This window comes from Cydia strobilella, chromosome 3 (genome assembly GCF_947568885.1).
Source record: "Cydia strobilella chromosome 3, ilCydStro3.1, whole genome shotgun sequence".
Classification (NCBI taxonomy): Eukaryota; Metazoa; Arthropoda; class Insecta; order Lepidoptera; family Tortricidae; genus Cydia; species Cydia strobilella.
In genome coordinates this window covers 21558327-21577373 of record NC_086043.1, presented here as the reverse complement: position 1 = coordinate 21577373, position 19047 = coordinate 21558327, and the positions used below count along the sequence as shown (strand labels likewise).

At 37.0% G+C, this 19047-nt stretch overlaps 1 protein-coding gene across 1 annotated transcript in view; it reads left to right on the top strand.

The window, feature by feature from the left end:
• The first annotated feature begins 2339 nt into the window (after positions 1-2339).
• Positions 2340-19047, top strand: part of LOC134756100 (zwei Ig domain protein zig-8-like) — a 660767-nt gene continuing 644059 nt past the window's right edge. Inside the window, exon 1 of the mRNA XM_063692913.1 lies at positions 2340-2503. The gene's annotated coding sequence lies outside the window, so the exon portion shown is untranslated. The remainder of the gene's footprint in view (positions 2504-19047) is intronic.

Sequence of the window (19047 nt, the reverse complement as noted above, 5' to 3'; positions counted from 1 at the left end):
GTTAATCCATTGCTACTAGAATATGTTCATTTTAAGGTACCGACGCCATTCGTTAGAGCTACTCTCAGACCTCGCATTTCACCCATGTTCGTAATTCCTAAGACCAGCACAATGACACTAGTCACTAGTCCTCTATTTATCGCACTTAACCATATTAATAACATAATTTTACATAATCCCACTCTTGACATATTCTCGCAATCAGAACCGAAATTCCTAGCCACAGCAGCCCGCTACCTAGAATCAATATCCACGCCCACAACTATTAATATTAATTAATTTAGTGATAAGCATATTATTTTAGTTTTAAGTACATATATGTTTATAACCCATAACTTGCATGTTTGGTTTAACTGTAAATGTAAAGTTGGTTAATAAATAAAATAAAAATAAAAATAAATATTATTGTTTATCTACACACATATCATAAACCCTCTATAATGCCTTCAAAATCCGTAAACAATGGCCAACATTAAGATCTGTTTTGTTACAGCAAATTTTTTATCTGTGAAAATGTTATTATTGCTAAATAATAACATCGATTTCGATAATATTATTTTATTCAAATTTCGTACGTCTCTGAAAAACAAAGAAATTTGAATTGACCTTTATTCTAATATCAGTCGAGATGACGTTTTATTCGAAATGAAATGTCAATTGCATACAAATTTGACAAATCTCGCTTGTTAGTTGGTATCGAACGATATGGCAATCGACCCCCACTCTAGTTTGTCTCTGAATTAAAAAAAAAACTACGGATGCGTGACATGCGTGAAAAAAGTTTTCTTTGCCGCCATTTGACGTGCAGTTTATCTTTTAATTAGTTTGTAAGTAAAAAATAATTTGTTTTGTTGTTTTTAAAGTAACTCCAGCAAAAGTTTCGTGTAAAATGTGCGATAAAGATATTTCGGAGACGCCACCTCATATCCGTGAATTCCGCCAGAAAGCAGCTATGCCCCAATGTCGGCTGTAATATGATGTTAGTGAATATATCATAGAAAGTTTATAATATGTGTGTAGATAAAGCAGTGTATGTAACTGTACATAATTAGGCATTAAAACAATCGTGTGATTCTTTTATGAAACTCACTACGTTCGTTTCATAAACCCACACTCGAGCTTTAATGCCTTTCATTATGTAGCAGTCACATAAACTACTATTTATCCCCTTTTACGGTTCCGTACCCAAAGGGTAAAAACGGAACCCTATTACTAAGACTCCGCTGTCCATCTGTCAGTCTGTCACCAGGCTGTATCTCATGAACCGTGATAGCTAGACAGTTGTAATTTTCACAGATGATGTATTTCTGTTGCCGCTATAACAACAAATACTAAAAAGTACGGAACCCTCGGTGCGTGAGTCCGACTCGCACTTAGCCGGTTTTTTTACAAATACATAAGTCAAAGACAAACGATTCATAGCTAATTCGCCAGTATCGCGATTATGAAGTATGAGTATAAGTATGAATCTCATGATCATACAACATTTTCCGAGACTAGCTCTCTGTCTATACTAACAACATATCTAAGATCTCAAACAATAAACGTTATCACCTCGACTTTGACTTTCATTGTGATATTCATGCCACGAAAATTGAGGCAATTTGAGATAGGTTACAGATAAACACGAGTGTTAAGCGCTGAAGTTTGTATCGAAAAACGATTTTGATGATAGGGTGCCTTTAGTTTATGTAATCTAAAATAAGATAATAAGTGTACGGAAAAACAAACCTATTATAGTATGTACATACATTTTTGAACATACTTTTATTAGGCTTTGGGGTTCCGTATCAAAAAGATGAAAATAACCCTTAAATATGCGACTCTGTCCGTTTGTGCAAATTTCAACTCTAAAAACTTTTAACAGTAAAAAAAGTTATGGAGGAAAATGTACAAAAAAGGAAACGAGTCCGACTCATTCTTTAAATCTCAGTTTAGTTATATTTATAATTTATTTTATGAATATAAGTAATTCAAAATTTGAACTTCAATGTCACAATTTAAATAGCACATCTTAATTTGACAAGCCACAGATAAAAGGATATAATACCCCGGAAATACAACCGGGGAAATTCCTAAGCAACATCACTGGCCACTGGCCACGAGCCGAGAGTTGACCCGCGGTGACGTAATTACTTCCCGCAACCCTTATTACGAACAAGATTTTCAGGTTAAATCTAAATTTTATAAAAGTGACTATTTTTTCTGCGTTTGACATTGTTTTTAAGTCTCAGAAATAACATCAAGTTAATATAAAATTTACCTAGTACTCGAAAGGGATTTTCAGGCGCGGGGCGGGCGGGGGACCTGCGCGGTAGCTCCGGCAGTAAGCGCCTACCGCCCGTACTGAGCGCACGTCGCGTGTGTACCGCAGCCTACTCTCCCGTACAATACAACCGTGCAAAGTGCAGTGATAGTGCGTTTTGGATGCCATGTGATAAAAACAAACAGTTTTTCTTGTTAACTGTGTAACGAGGAGTTTGCGTGATTGGGAACCAATTAGGTTGGTATATGTAACCCTGTTAGGGTCGGCGACTGGTACCGGGCCCGGGGCGCCGGAAGTGGCTCGAGATGTCACGTGAGATTAACACTTAAGTGTGCTGGTTTTATAGGTTTCTGCGAGTATCTTTATGCGTTAAAATCTCTTGGAAAACTCGTGCGTGTGACGTTTTAAAGTAAAAGGGACCGCGAAATGTGCATAATTTGTTCGAAATTTAAATTAAATTCTAAAATTATTATATTGTGATAGATATGTTGATATATGCCGATTTAAAGTAGATCATAACTAGATAACAATTAAATGAAGTTGTAATACAGTTTTCTTTTTAAAAAACTGTTGAAGTTGGAGCACAATTACCCAGTGGGGAGCAAAGTAAACACATTTTAAGATTTAAAATAAATTAAGGGTAATTAAATGCTAATGTCAAAAAAGTCATTAAAAATCGATCTTATAATGCGGTACTTTACGAAAACTTGACGAAAAAGCTTTGCCTGAAAACGTTACATGTGTGTGATTTTCAGGATTTTCTTGATTTTTCAGAACGTATGTGATTTTGAAGTGAGTGAAGATATTAATGCGTGCCAGTACATACTAATACTTATAATATGCGTATACATATATGACGTTTTCAATCAAAAGGTACCACATTGTCGCTTGTCGATAAGGTTGATTTCTAATTGAAGCTATATGGAAATAGCGCCTTACTGACAAGCGACAATAAGTACCCTTTTGGTTGAAAATGGCACATATCTATATAAGTTAAATAAAAGCTGAAGGCGAGAGCGCTTGTAAATCATTAATCAAAAATGATACAAAGGTGAAAAAACATGTCTTATTGCAATACGTGCACCGTAAAGATAGCCTTCGGGATATTGATTTTCTTTCATAACACGATGATATGGGCAATCTGGATAATAAATTATACATAAATAACCCAGTTAAAATGCAGATACACGTATATCAAATAAATCAAAACACTCATAATTGTTGTGTAGGGCAGACATTTTTAAAGTGTGCTCCGCGGAGCCCTGGGGCTCCCGCAAAGCCTCTGTCCCGGGCTCCGCGAGAAAAAACGGAGAAAAATTCTATATCCAACTTTTTTTCATTGTATATCTCTGGTCCACACTCCACAGTTGAATCCACAGACTAACGAAATTTTTTATTCGTCTGTCAAATATTTCAATTTCCAAAAGGGTTCCGTCACCAAAAATGAGAACCGCTGGTGTAGGGTTTTTTTGAAACAGCCTGCGACTGATTCTGTAAATCCTAGGTATTTTGAAAGCACATATATGTGAAACACCGATTTAAACTTTCACGATTTTTACTCATTATTATTCACAACGACGGGACTTAATCACGGGTTTTTACGCGATTAAGTCCCATCGTTGTGAATAATAATGACATATATGTGAAATTCATATTTATAAATAATTAGGTATAACCAATGTTATGTTTGCTACCTTAAAACTGTTACTACATCGCTTTCCATCAGGTGATCCGTCTGCTCGTTTGCCTCCTATTTCATAAAAAAAAAAAAAAACATGTTTTTAGCTTACGTAAGCTTATAAATAAAAATCGGCCAAGTGCGAGTCGGACTGGCGCACGAAGGGTACCGTAGCATTACGCAAAAAACAGCAGAAAAATCACGTTTGTTGTATGGGAGCCCCACTTAAATATTTATTTTATACTGTTTTTAGTATTTGTTGTTATAGCGGCAACAGAAATACATCATCTGTGAAAATTTCAACTGTCTACCTATCACGGTTCATGAGATACAGCCTGGTGACAAACAGACAGACAGACGGACAGAGGCGTCTTAGTAATAGGGTCCCGTTTTTACCCTACGGAAACCTAAAAACAGTCGATAGCAATTCAATTATACTCGTAGTTAATAATTAATAGCAATACGGTAATATATGGGCATTTATGTAATGTTTTTCACATTTAGGTTATTGTTATTATAACTATATCTATTTATTATATCTTTGTGATTATTAATGGTACTCATTATATTTCTCAATTCCTTGGTATTGTCTGATGTTGACACAATAGACCGCGAGCCAGGCGCAAATTTTGTCAGTCATCGCCTCCCGGGCGGAAACTCGTATAGCGGTTAACGGCTATGTAAGGTGAACCCTCGTGAACGTCAGCTGCCGCTCCGTTGGTGGGTTGAGGAATGGCAGCCACCGAAACCGCGATACAACCGGCTGACGATTTGTTTTATTAACAATAGCATCTAAACTATCATCTGACAAAGTATCAAACGGGAGGCGATGACGCCGATGACTGAAAAGAATTTTCTTTTTTTACATGTTCATGTGACCAGCGAGTTTTCGCCCGGGAGGCGATTGGTCATGGAAATCTGTTCCTGGCCCGCGGTCTACAATACGTGTTTGTCGAGACAAGGGAAGTTACAAGAAAACATGAAAGCTTTGTTCGTCTACTGAATAATGCCTTACGGCATTAGCAGGCCAATTCGTATGCTGATATCAGAATAATAACTGAATCATGTGATTTAGTTATCGTACGGCTCGCCCGCAAAAAACATGTACGGACAAGTACGAGAGAAATCATTTTGATGTTTGTGTAAGTTCAAATCGGAAGGCATGACACCAAATGGTAACAGGTAATGGTAAGGTTGCCTGGAAGAGATCGCTTTTTAGCGATAAGACCGCCTGTTGTTTACCTCCGCTTGTGTTTATGTTTTCTTTTGTATTGTTTTCTTTTATTGAGGTGTGCAATAAAGAGTATTTTTATTGTATTGTATTGTAGACTGGTCTCCCGCGATACAGGCCTAGTGCAATTTCCATGTTTCATCTTATAATATTTCTGTAGCTTATTTTTTATCCAATATGCTTTTCATCGATCTCCCATACAAACTTCCACTCCCCTTTTCACCCCCTTACAGGATGATTTCTGGGATAAAAACTACCCTATGTCCTTCCCCGGGACTCTTAAACTATCTGTATACCAAATCTCAACTAAATCGGTTCTGCGGTTTAAGCGTGAAGAGGTAACAGACAGACAGACACTCGCATATATAACTAACTTGTAATATGCGTATACTTATATGTAAATATTTTACGTGAGTATATAAGTTCTCTCAAAAACAAACCATTTCTACAAGCTTTTTAATTACTTGCAATGTACCTAGTACCTACGTATCTAAAGGGCTTATTACACTTGGCTACATTGAGTCATCCTAATTGTAGACTGCTTAGGATAGGAAGGATTCTCCTGATTACACTGTTCTAAATTCTAATTTAGAACCTTAAATTTAGCAAAGTGCAATAAGCCCGTATTATTATACCTATCCTAACTAGGATGCTAAATCATTAGGATATCCTTACTTGCTAAACACGATTCCACGAATCCTAAATTTAGCAGTGTACACAATCATATTAAGTTTCAAAACTATATCACATACACATCCCGAAATAGTGAAAATGTTAGTATGTTATATATTTGTGATCTACTCACAAAACCCTTTCATTTAGTACCCCACATGTTTAAAAAAAAGTAAAAAAGTTTGTACCAGGGCTCGGAACCGGTATTTTTTCAAACCCCGAAATTGCCCAATATTTTGAATTTTTTTATGCTCATTACGTAGGACTGAATCATGTATTTAGGAAACAATTTTGCATTATTAAAACGTCCCATTAAAAATGAAATTATAAACAAAAGAACGAAAAAGAACGTAATAATACCGGTATTTTTGTATGGAGCAAATACCGTTTTCCGACCCCTGGTTTGTACTGCCGACTTTATGACGTCACAGCAACTACCACTTTCGCGCTTGTCATCTCATATATTTGTATTCAGGACATCATACTGAATATACTGATACCAAATATACCCATGTCAGAGACGACATGAGCGAAAAGTAACCTAAAGCCTGTTCGGCCACCCTACTAAATGTGACGCTCTTAGGAAAATGTAATAGAACCTGAACTAAATTAATTACTCAACCAAGAAACATAATTTACACAAACGATCACCACAATTTAAATTCTATTGTCAAGAGGGTAAGGTCGAGATTGAAAGTGATCGTATTAATTAAGCTAAATAAATACACGCATGGTATTAGGTTAGATTTAGTTACTATAATTATTACTAGAGGCACCCAAGATTAATAAATATGGTGAAGCGATATATTAGGGCATGTCTCCATGTGCCTACGTCATTAATAATTAAACCAACTGATAAAATTCATAATTAAAATATATAATACTAGCTTTTGCCCGCGACTTCGTCTTCGTGGAATTAGTAATTTGGGTAAACCTTAATTCTTAAACAAATCTGCTTTTTAATCCATCCTTTTTCACCCCCAAATTGGTCCACACTATACATTTCCACCCCATTTTTTACACCCTTAAGGGATGATTTCGGGGATAAAAGTTATTCTATATCATTTCCCACAGCTCAAACTATCCCCATACCAAGTCTCATCTAAATCGGTTCAGCGGTTATTGATTCCCCATACAAATTTCCATCCCCCTTTTCACCCCCTTGAGGGGTGAGTTCTGGGATAAAAAGTATATGTCCTTCTCAGGGACTCAACCTATCTCTATGCCAAATTTCATCTAAATCGGTTCAGCGGTTTAAGCGTGAAGAGGGAACACACAGACAGACAGACAGACAGACTTTCGCATTTAAAATATTAGTATGGATTAATCCGAAAATAACTGTCAGTCATTCGGCCACCAGCTATGGTGTTTCGGTTACCATTTTGGCACACCTTTCTGGGTGCGTGCGGCAGACATCCAGCCCAGTCCCACTAGCTTAGCGTTCTTGACACCTACATCTACAATTCGAGTTCTGGTGTGCAGTTTATCTCTTATTCCTCGGTCCCTCATTGCGGACCGCGACCATGTATACTTCTTCATAGTGTGCGGTCATAAGCCATATGGTTCACGCACTGCATGTTGCCGCCATCCACCCTCTTCCCAGCATCAGACCTCTCGTGGGTGCTTTTCCCCACTTGCCATCCATTTGACCCAAGATAATCTGCCTCTCTACTCATACTCATATCATCATCATATCTCATCATATCATCATATATGAGATGCATGTAATTACCTAGACTTAAGAAAAATGGAGTGCCCTTACAGGGTGTCATGTACCTACCATCCTCAAATCGTAACACCTAATGTATTATGACCATGACTGCAATGCAATACAATAAAGAATATATTTCTAGGTCATGCTTTTTAGACCGCATGATCATCATCTTCCTCGCGTTGTCCCGGCATTTAAAACGGTTCATGGAAGCCTGATGGGGTACGGTTGGCAACTAATCCCAAGAATTGGCGTAGGCACTAGTTTTTACGAAAGCGACTGCCATCTGACCTTTCAACCCAGAGCGTAAACTAGGCCTTACTGGGATTAGTCCGGTTTCCTGACGATGTTTTCCTTCACCGAAAAGCACATGTAGTTATTTAGACCGCATGATATGACCAAAAAAGCTAAGTGCGCGTTCTTTACATATTGTAGAGAGCCGTGTGGAGATTTCAGGTCTTCTAGGGTGGACTTATTGGTTCTCATAGCCGTCCAGGGTATGCGTAGGAGTCTTCGCCAACACCACATCTCAAAAGCGTCGATTTTTGCCCAGTCGCTACTTTATAGTGCAACTGTTTATAGTTTTATAACGTTTAATTGATTTGCCTTGATGATGAACTCACAAATTCTTACACAGTCTCCGAATTTCTCTGAAAATGTCAAGTGACTTTAAAATTAAGTTCTACATTCAATGACTCCTACATCTGGAAATATTGGCAGCGACAACTTAACGAATCGAATCGAGAATTTCCAAACATTTTCATAAAGTTAAGAAAGACAAGTTCCTGCCGCCTACAGAATAATTCAATTAAGGAATTGGAGTGACAATAAGTAAGTTTTCGATTTCGAGAATTATATACAAGCTATTGCTTTTAAAAATGCGCTGGGGGCCTACTGCGAATCACTTTCGACGTGTTGCCTCTCTGTCGCACTTGTAAATTTGTACGTAAGTGTGACAGAGGAGTAACACGTCGAACGTGGTTCGCGGTAGGCCCCCTGAGGGGCTTTTTTCGATTCTTAAAGGCTATATTTAAAAAGTGAAAGTTTTCTGATATCCAATATAAAAATCTTCTTAACATTTTAGCTCAGAGCAGAGCGTACGAGTAAAATCGCATCGAAATAACAAAGTCAACTAAAAACCCGCGAAGTTAATTAATTCGTTCCAAAATCATATTTACAACTGTTCTGACAGGTGTCTAAATATATACCGGCGCGGTGGCTGACAGCTATCCGTGTCAAGTCAGTGACAAGTTTGAGTTAGTCGGTCAACATCTTAGAGGATATAACCAAACGGAGACGCCATGTCTGTAATTTTCTGTACAAAACTGTCGATTTTTGCGGGGGAGGGGAACGTCAAATGTATACGTAACGTAAAAATGGGTCTCTATTGTTTCCCATGTATAGTTTTAAGTCATAAAGTATTGTTTGTCCACAGTTTAGTCAGTCATAATTTAGTTTTTCTCAGAAACGCGTAACTTTTCAGGATTGCCATAAAACAAACCTAACCTAACCTACCTAACCTATAGGATAACCCGAGGAAAATCCTGAAAAGTTAACGGTTTCAGAATTATGACTAATGATAATATGACAATCATTACATTATGACTTTCAATAATTATGTTAAACAAAGGGACCCCCGTAAAAATAGCCATGTCAGATAAACGTCAGTCCATACATTGTGCATGACCATTTGCTGCCTATTTTCGACAAAGGGGAACGCCTGTTAATGGCTACTCCGTTTGGTTATATCCTCTAAGGTTTGTGTTTGTGAATGATGAGTGAGAGGATTTCTGGTTGAACTTCAAAATGGCGAACTCGTCTCGAGAATATTTTTTATTGTTGTTTTAAGTGTAAAGGCATCCGCTAGCTGGCGCGGGTGAACGGAGCAGGCAGGCGCACGCACGTAAAGCTCCCTCCAGACTATGTGCGTGAATCGCGGAGATAAAATATATTGACGTATCACTCCACAGTCGCATAACTTTACGGCGATTTCGCAGTTTGGTTCGCGCCAAGATGGCGGAAAAGCATCAGCTGATCGAGTTTAACTGTCATGAATCTACGGCATCATACGTGCTGTAGCTATTTTTCCATTTTGTTTTGTTGTAAAACCGTAAAATATAGCCGCTTAATATAACATAATTAATATTTACCTTGTCACAGATGAGCCAACATTGTGTGCAAAGTCTTGCAAGTTCGCGCTTCGCGTCTCCTTCGACGCGGGCCAAAAAACCGACAAAAAACGGGGAACAAGGCGCGAACGCGTGAAAAATCTGCGCAATCGACACCACACTTACCTACGTCCGCGTCTGGCCTTAGAATCCATCGCACGCGTCCGCGCCATCGCCAGCGGCGTTCTACTAGCATTTTGGTTTTCATTTTGTTGGGCCTCTGTAAGTAAACATTAGGCCCAACAAAATGCCGTACCAAAATGCTACTATTAGGGTTGCTCATATTACATATTTTTCGTTAACGCGCTCACCCGCTTCGTGCAACCGCGCCAGCAAGCGGACGCCCTAATTGATAACTTATACAATGCATAACTAACGTGGAAGTGTGCAGCTAATGGAGAATTAGTCTTAAAACGCGTTTAATCATTCTTCAGTTAAGACCTGGCAATCGAGCTATTACCAGGCCTGGCTCACGCCGCTACAAGTACATGCGGCCTACACCAAGTTTGGTGTCTAGCAGTAGTAGTTGCAGCGCACCGCTACGGAACGGACGCCTGCTCGCGATTGCGCCACCTTGCGGTCATAATCTGTCGTAGATGCGTTTTGTTAGAGAGTGATCCTTCTGTACCTAGAACTATTGTTAATTCTGTGCTATTACTAAAAGCTACTACAGAACAATGTCATCAAGTCATGCTCTGCGAGTACACTTTTGGCATGCGCTAAATCATTATCAATTTCATAGAAACCATTATAAAATTATGACAACGTATTTCGATTTTTATTTTATAAATTAATTTTATCTCTATTTTAATATCTCTATGAGTTGGCGGGCTTCATCAGTTCATTACATTACAAATAAGAGCCGCGAAATGGTAAAAAAAAGTCAGATAGTATTCTTGTTTAAAATAGCACGTTGAACGTTTTATGTCACAATTTCAGTGAGTAAGCAGATATTTTAGTCGAATGGCCAGTAATTTCTCGGCTTAATGGTCTGAGAGTACCTAGAACCAAAGATAGATATAACTCCGTAATAGATGGATACAGTCTAAGGAAAAAACGTGCCTCGAAAATCAAGAAAATTTGATTCTCGTTCAGAGGGCGCTACTAGCTTTGGCCTACAGTCGTATAGATGGCGTTGACGGTTTCGTTTGTTATTTAACAATTTTAACGCATATCAGTGAAAGAACATGGGTCAAAATCATAAAAATAATTAATGCAAATAAAAAAAAACATTTATCCATATTTAAATACATTTTATCGTATTTTTATAAATCTTCATTTTTAGTTTTAAAGTGTGTCGACACATGGCAGTGAATTTACTGGGGTTACAAAATTTACTATGACAGTACCGCTCTAGTATAAGTTACTCTATGCTAGAACTATAGAGAAATATAAGTAAGGAAAGAGCGCTAAAGATACACCAAAACGCGAGTTATTTCGTAGTCGGCATCTGGCGTCAAGTAGTGGATTTATTAATACCGCTAGTTGACACTAGATGTCACGAGTATCGCGACTGACGAAAAATGTATTGCTAAAACAATTTACAACTAATGTTACAAGCAGAGCGAGTTAAAAATATAATTCCAGTTAATCCGGTTATAATATTAGCTGAAAATTGTTGAGCATTAGACTTATTTCGTCACGACATCTATTGTCAACTAGCAGTACTGATAAATTCGCTACTTGATGATAGATGTCGACTACGAAAATAACTCACGTTTTGGTAAGATAACTGATGTATGGAGTTAGCACTCTTTCCAAACTTAGATAGATTTCTCTATGCCCAGATCACACACCCACAATATTCACTAACAATGTAAACCTTATAGCAGACATATGGCCTACTTCTGCTCAGATAGAGCCAGACCAAGCTAACTCTGCAGCGATTTTGAAATCACAGACTGTGCGAGTGTTATTTTAAACGTCATAATTACATAGAAGTTACGTTGTGTGTGTTTGACGTAAAGTCAGTGTGACTTTCTCCATACATTTTTTATTCACTACAAGTAATAATAAAAAAAAAAATTTTTCTTGGTACAGTCGCCATCAGATATATCAGAGCGCCCGAGGTGCTCAAAATATCTGAACACGCACTCTAACGCTTTGACAATAGAGGCGTGTTCAGATATTTGTGAGCACCTCGGGCGCTCCGATATATCTGATGGCGACTGTACTTAAAGTCATCAAGTCAAAGGTTAAATGACCGCTGTAGTCGACCACAAGATAAGAGATTCCTCGTCCTGTTTTTTGCTCAATATTGATTCTTATGGACGTTAGAGCTTTATGGTGGCCAGACCGTTTTTTAATCAAATTTTTCTTTATAAAAATTGAGCTAGTTTTTTTTATTTTATACCACGACGGTGGCAAACAAGCATACCGCCTGATGGTAAGCAGTCACCGTAGCCTTGGACGCCTGCAATGCCAGAGATATTACATGCGCGTTGCCGACCCTTAAAAACCTGTACACTCCTTTTTTGAAGAATCCCATACTGTAAGCCCCTCGGGAAAACCTCGGCATGAGCTCATTCCACAGCCGAAGCGTACGCGGGACGAAATTCCTCTTAACCTTTAGTTTGATTGCTTGTGTTGAATAATAAATGTAAGAAGAATAGAGTGACGAACTTTCTAAAAAAAGTTTATCTAACACTGATGACACCTGCTATTTACATCTTTAAAAACAAAGATATGGCCAAGATGGTGAATAAAGTGAAGTAAGGTGCTATTAAAAAAGACAGAAAATTTCGATTATATCGAAAACCACGACTTTTACTAGATCTATAAGTACATTTTCTGGTGCCCTGTAGATGGTTAGAAGGTTATCCATAAATTTTTAGGCCCCCTTTATACAACTGTATATATATATTCCGTCGCTGGTTTCCATCAATACAGTTCGAACCGTTTTCAAGAGCTATATTAATGTATGAAATACAAATTATGCTCGTTTAATAGTAGGATTAAGTTGAGTGGCCAGTAATTCAGCAATTAAACGAGTCCAGACATGTTTAGTATCGTAATTAATCTCTCCACTGAAATCCTAATTAGTTTTGAACAGATACTCGCGAGTGAAAATTGGTTTGCTGAAAGTGCTTAAGTATACCTATTTATGATTTCATGGAAACTAGTAACATTTTGCATTTTAATTTGGCGTATCACCATTACTAGATCAAACATAATTATTTTATAAGACAACATCACATGTGTTATTTTATCCTCGTAAGTCTCATGTAAAATTTTTCGCTTTTGAATTTGGAACTTTCTTTTATTTCTATATGAGTTCAAAACTCGAATTTAATTTGTACTTGTACAAGTACACGGGGACCTACGAGGTTAACCAGCGCCAACGTTACATTGTATAGGTAGCGTAGCATATTACACACACACATATATATACATCAGGGTGTCCTTAGCCATTGGACAAAGCCGAAATGTACATGTACATTAGGTTATTTAGAATTAGTATACAAAGTATCATAACAACCGGTGTAGCGGTTACGAAGAAATTAACAAATTACGATTTTTTACTTTGGAGCAGCCTATGTATTAATAAATAGCTCTTGAGGTAATAAATAGTATGAAACCTTCTTCGACCTTATTGATTATCTTTTTTATTTATGACATTAATAAGATTCTGACTTTAGACAAAATGTCATTGCCTCACATTTTCGAATAAGTTGTTAAAAACACTGCCAATGATTAATACAGTATGTTTCTTTTTGTTGTCGATATTGGAATTAATTTTTGTTTGAAAATTTTTTTTTTTATCTTTTGTTCTAATTAAAATAATATTAACGTTAGAGCAATCCTGAGAAGTAACCCTACGTGGGATTTGCGAAAAGATTTTTTAGGACCATTGTTGTTACTTACACGTCTTTGATAACAAAATGTTATTAAAAATGAAAACTATAGTAATTTAACTAAAAAAAGTATTACCTTATAAAAAAAAAGTTGGCCTTTTTAGGGTTCCGTACCGTACCCAAAGGGTAAAAACGGGACCCTATTACTCTCATCTCTCCGTCTGTCCGTCTGTCACCAGGTCACTGTATCTCATGAACCGTGCTAGCTAGACAGTTGAAATTTTCACAGATGATGTATTTCTGTTGCCGCTATAACAACAAATACTACGAGTCCGACTCGCACTTGTCCGGTTTTTATTACTTGTCAGTCAAATTATTGACAGATTTAAGTGCTAGAGTACAAAAACTATTTTGTTGGTAAATACGATTAAAATAGTTAACAAAAAGAAATATTTTAATAACTTAATGGGGTGATATTATTACGTTTGGGAGCGACAGGAAACTTTCGATTTAGTGTTTAATCGAAAGTTAATCACATTTTAATGTCTGCCTACGCTATACCTATATATCCGTGGCCATTATTTTTCGATAAGTGCTAGTTTGTGTTATGTTACAAAACTTATTATTATATTTATCCGATGTATAAAGAAGGGAGAGTGTATATTTATTTGTTATACAGAGTGGCCAGCGACCGAGGAAAAGGTGGATGGACTGTGTGAAAGATGATATGAAACTAACGCAAGTGAATGATGAGATGACGGGTGACAGAGAGGTATGGAAGAAAAAGACATGCTGCGCCGACCCCAAGTGAATGGGACAAGGGCAAGCGAATGATGATGATACAGGGTGTCCAGCGGCAGATTACCGATTTCAAAATTTGATTTAAAAAAATCATATTTGAATATCACATTTTCACTCCATAAAGTTTTTACGCGTTTTTCGAAAGTTTGTTGGCAAGCGATACATTCGGAGTATTCGGACCAATTCGTTTTAGTTGTGCGATCTGATTTAGAGCGGTACTGACCTGTCAGTGCCAAAAGTGGTATTTCTTCAACCAAAAACGTCACTTCAGTATCTTATAGAATCAGATCGCATAACTAAAACTCGAATTAGCCTGAATATCACTAATCCGTAACACTCATTAAACTATAACACCTCAATGTCTCCCCGCACCTCGCGTTCAAAAATTATATGAATTTAAAGTCGGAAATCCGCTGCTTGACTCCCTGTATTTGTACATATCGCGCGGCATTGTATTTATATCGGAGCATCGTTAACGATGGCGTAAGCGCCATCGACACTAAGGTCCCTTTTCATAGAAAATGCCGCATATATTCTTTGGCATTCCCATTATCCTAAACGACGTAGTAATGCCGTTCGGTTTTTTCAGTTGTGGGAATGAAAGGCGTAAGTTGTATCGTCAGTGGTGTAAAAATATGAATTAATTGGTTTTGATTTTTTTTGTTCGAACTGTCCACACCTTAAATTATCTCTTCTGTCTGAAATTAGGCTAAACTCGCATAATTTGGTGACACGCCTAATTCGGTGATACAAATTTTGAAGCATGACACCCAGGAAAGCTAGTGAAATAGGGCCTTTTAAATGGGACCTCACGGCTTCACGGCTTCGGCGGCTTTGCCGTGAGGCCCATTTAAAAGGCCCTAATTCACTAGCTTTCCTCGGTGTCATGCTTCAAATATTGTATCACCGAATTAGGCGTGTCACCAAACAATGCACCAAAAAACGATAAACAGATCTCTGACTGTAAGGTATTTAAGCGCAAATTAAAGGCTTTTCTTGTAGAAAAATGTTACTACTCTATCAATGAATTTGTAAATGACATATTTTAATTTGTATCGCTATAGTAACCTTTTTTATTAAGATTAATAATTATGTTGTTTTTATTGACTATTTTATTATATTTTATGCATTGTGAATGACATACCTATAATATCAATTGTTGACATTATTATTATTATTGTATTCGTAGAAGTCATTAATTTAGTATTAGAATATTTTTTTTGTTGTTTTTTACTGTGAATGACTATTTTTAATGTGATTATTTCAAGTGTTTAATGTATGTAATCATTTTATATGCATGAATTAATATTCGACACAATGTATATTGTTAAGAATTAAATAAAAAAAAAAAAAAAAAAAAAAAAAAAAAAAAAAAAAAAAAAAAAAAAAATGCGAGTTTACCCTAAGTTACAGCGACCCGCCGCTAATAAGCTGTTTCCATACAATAGAAATTACACTATTTTAAAACAGCATTCTTAAATTACATGAAACTTTGCATGAACAGTTACGGTCCGGCCACGACATTGCGTGGCGGCGGCAGCGGCGAGCGGCGGCCATAGGTGGGAACGAAAGGTCCGATCGCTGTGTCTCGCTCCAACCTATGGCCGCCGCTCGCCGCTGCCGCCGCCGCGCGATGTCGTGGCCGGGCCATAAATGCGACATATATCTATGCGCGGCGCTGTGCGGCACAAGAATATTCAGTACAAAAACCGGCCAAGTGCGAGTCGGGCTCGCGCACCGAGGGTTCCGTACTAGTATTTGTTGTTATAGCGGCAACAGAAATACATCTGTGAAAATTTCAACTGTCTAGCTATCACGGTTCATGAGATACAGCCTGGTGATAGACGGACAGACGGACAGCGGAGTCTTAGTAATAGGGTCCCGTTTTTACCCTTTGGGTACGGAACCGCCTTTCCCGCCCTTACTGCAAAGATGTAAACTACAGTGTGATTTTAGAGCGTTCCTGACAGATAATAAAGTCAACCGATTAAAGCCTTGTAAACTTGTAAACATCCGTTTGAACATAGAGTAACTTATACTAGAGCGGTACTGTCATAGTAAATTTTGTAACCCCAGTAAATTCACTGCCATCTGTCGACACACTTGAAAACTAAAAATAAATATTTATAAAAATACGATAAAATGTATTTAAATATGGATAAATGACTTTTTTATTTGCATTAATTATTTTTATATGATTTTGACCCATGTTCTTTCACTGGTATGCGTAAAAATTATAAATAACAAACAAAACAGTCAACGCCCTCTATACGAGTGTAGGCCAAAACTAGTGGCGCCATCTGATCGAGAATCAAATTTTCGTGATTTTCGAAGCACGTTTTTTCCTTAGACTGTAAACATCTATTACGGAGTTATATCTATCTTTGGTTTGAATTACATCCTTACGAACTAAACTAACAAATAGTTTTAAACTAACAAACTCCCTTGCACCGTTTATCTTCAAGCCGGGATCATTCAAACTATACAAATATACCAAGTAGTTTCTCGCGTGATTACACCCTTAATGAGTTGTAAGTGTGAACCTTAAGTTGAGGCAAAGATCATTAAATAGACTATTATTTTCGTAGTCGACTTCTCGCGTCAAGTAGCGGAATTATCAGTACTGCTACTCGACACTAGATGTCACGTGTGTCGCGACTGACGAAAAGTGTATTGCTCAACAATTTACAACTAATATTATAAGCAGAAGGAGTTGAAAATAGAGTTCCGGTTAATCCGGTTATAATATTAGCTGAAAATCGTTGAGCATTAGACTTTCCGTTCGTCGCGACATCTATTGTCGAATTGCAGTACTGATAGAGTGAATAGACATCTTTTAGGTAAGCATGATCCATCCTAGACTGCATCGGCACTTACCATCAGGTGAGATTGCGGTCAAGTGCTTGCCTTTTTGTAATAAAAAAAAAAAAAAAAAAAATTCCGCTACTTGACACTAGATGTCGACTACGAAAATAATAGTATTTTTTTAACAATACTGATGTATGGAGCACTATGTCTACTTAATTCTCTTTTGTTGAGTAGGTAGGGGGTATATTCCAATGGCGATTTTGTGTAGTTAGTTCGAATGGGTGATTGGGTGTGCGTAAGTCCGATGATTTGACAGAAAATGTAGAATAAGTACGGGTTGATGTTATAGATATGACATAGGTTCAGTTGCCATTAGATATATCGTAGCTGCCAAGGTACTGAAAATATTTGAACATGGACTTTAAAATTTTACTAATAAGTAATAAAGGCTTTGTTCAGATATTTGTGCCACCTTGGCCGCTCCAATATATCTGATGGCGATTGTACTACAGATATCATTTATTTTACAGTGAAACTTATAGAGTTAGACCAAGAAAAGTTTGGAGAGATTTTGACAGCACACGCAGTGCATGATTTCATAGAAGTTTGATGTTTAAAATAACACCTGTACTGCGTGTGCTGTCAAAATCTCTGCAGAGTTTTCTTGGTTTAACTCTAATAACTTTCAACTCCATTTTCATTCCTACAAAGTTGATTATTAGTGGAGTAGTCATTTTTCTAATTTAATATAAGTTTGTACCTATATATTTTTGTTTAGTATTAATATAGTATATGATATATATTTTACCGGCGACACTAATTATGTGTATTACATTCCTTTTTTACACAGAATAAATAATTGATATTCTTTTCTGCTACGTATATTAAAAAACCGGAGTCGGACTCGCGCACCGAGGGTTCCGTACACTACACATTTTAAACAATGTAGTTTTTATGTGAAACGCGAGTGAAAGGTAAATTGCGGTTAACGATTTATGACGTATTAAAAATAAACTACTAGAAGTTACAGGGGGGAGGGGGGGGGGACACATTTTACCACTTTGGAAGTGTCTCTCGCGCAAACTATTCAGTTTAGAAAAAATGATATTAGAAACCTCAATATCATTTTTGAAGACCTATCCATAGATACCTACGGGTTACACACGTTACGGGTTTAATGAATTTTTTTTTTGAGTTGCAGTTCTAAGTATGGGGAGCCCCCAAAATGTATTGTTTTTTTTTTTCTATTTTTGTTTGAAAATCTTAATGCGGTTCACAGAATACATCTACTTACCAAGTTTTAACAGATAGTTCTTATAGTTTCCGAAAAAAGTGGCTGTGACATACGGACGGACAAACAGACAGACAGATATGACGAATCTATAAGGGTTCCGTTTTTTGTTATTTGGCTACGGTACCCTAAAAATGCTACAATGGAAAAAAAATCTACAATCTGATACTAACTTAATGCCTTTTCGGTTCAAAAATTATGTGATGTGTTATTTTCGTGTCACTAAACGTTCGTATATCGTTATACATAATCGGTGACAGTTAAGGTTATTTTATTTCCATACGCTAGTTATATTTACGTCGTTACGGTATTCATTTTGTATTGTTGTGGTTATTGGCTGGTTCTGTAGAGGCTATTACGTGTTCGTCGATAACGGAATGATTAATGTTTTGGTGATCGTTATGCTTTTTGTCCTTAGCTTAATACTACCGGTTTGTTTGTATGTCTTTGTTTAAATTTCTTTTAGAAACATAATAAATACAGGGTCATTTTTGACTAGTGAGCCATATTTGAATATTTTAACAAACTATTTTTTTTTGCGTTTGTGTATTAAAGCGAAAGGAGGCTATTTTGAAGACAATGATTTTTTGTTTGTCTCCACTGCGCCACTGAATTTAAATTGTTTAA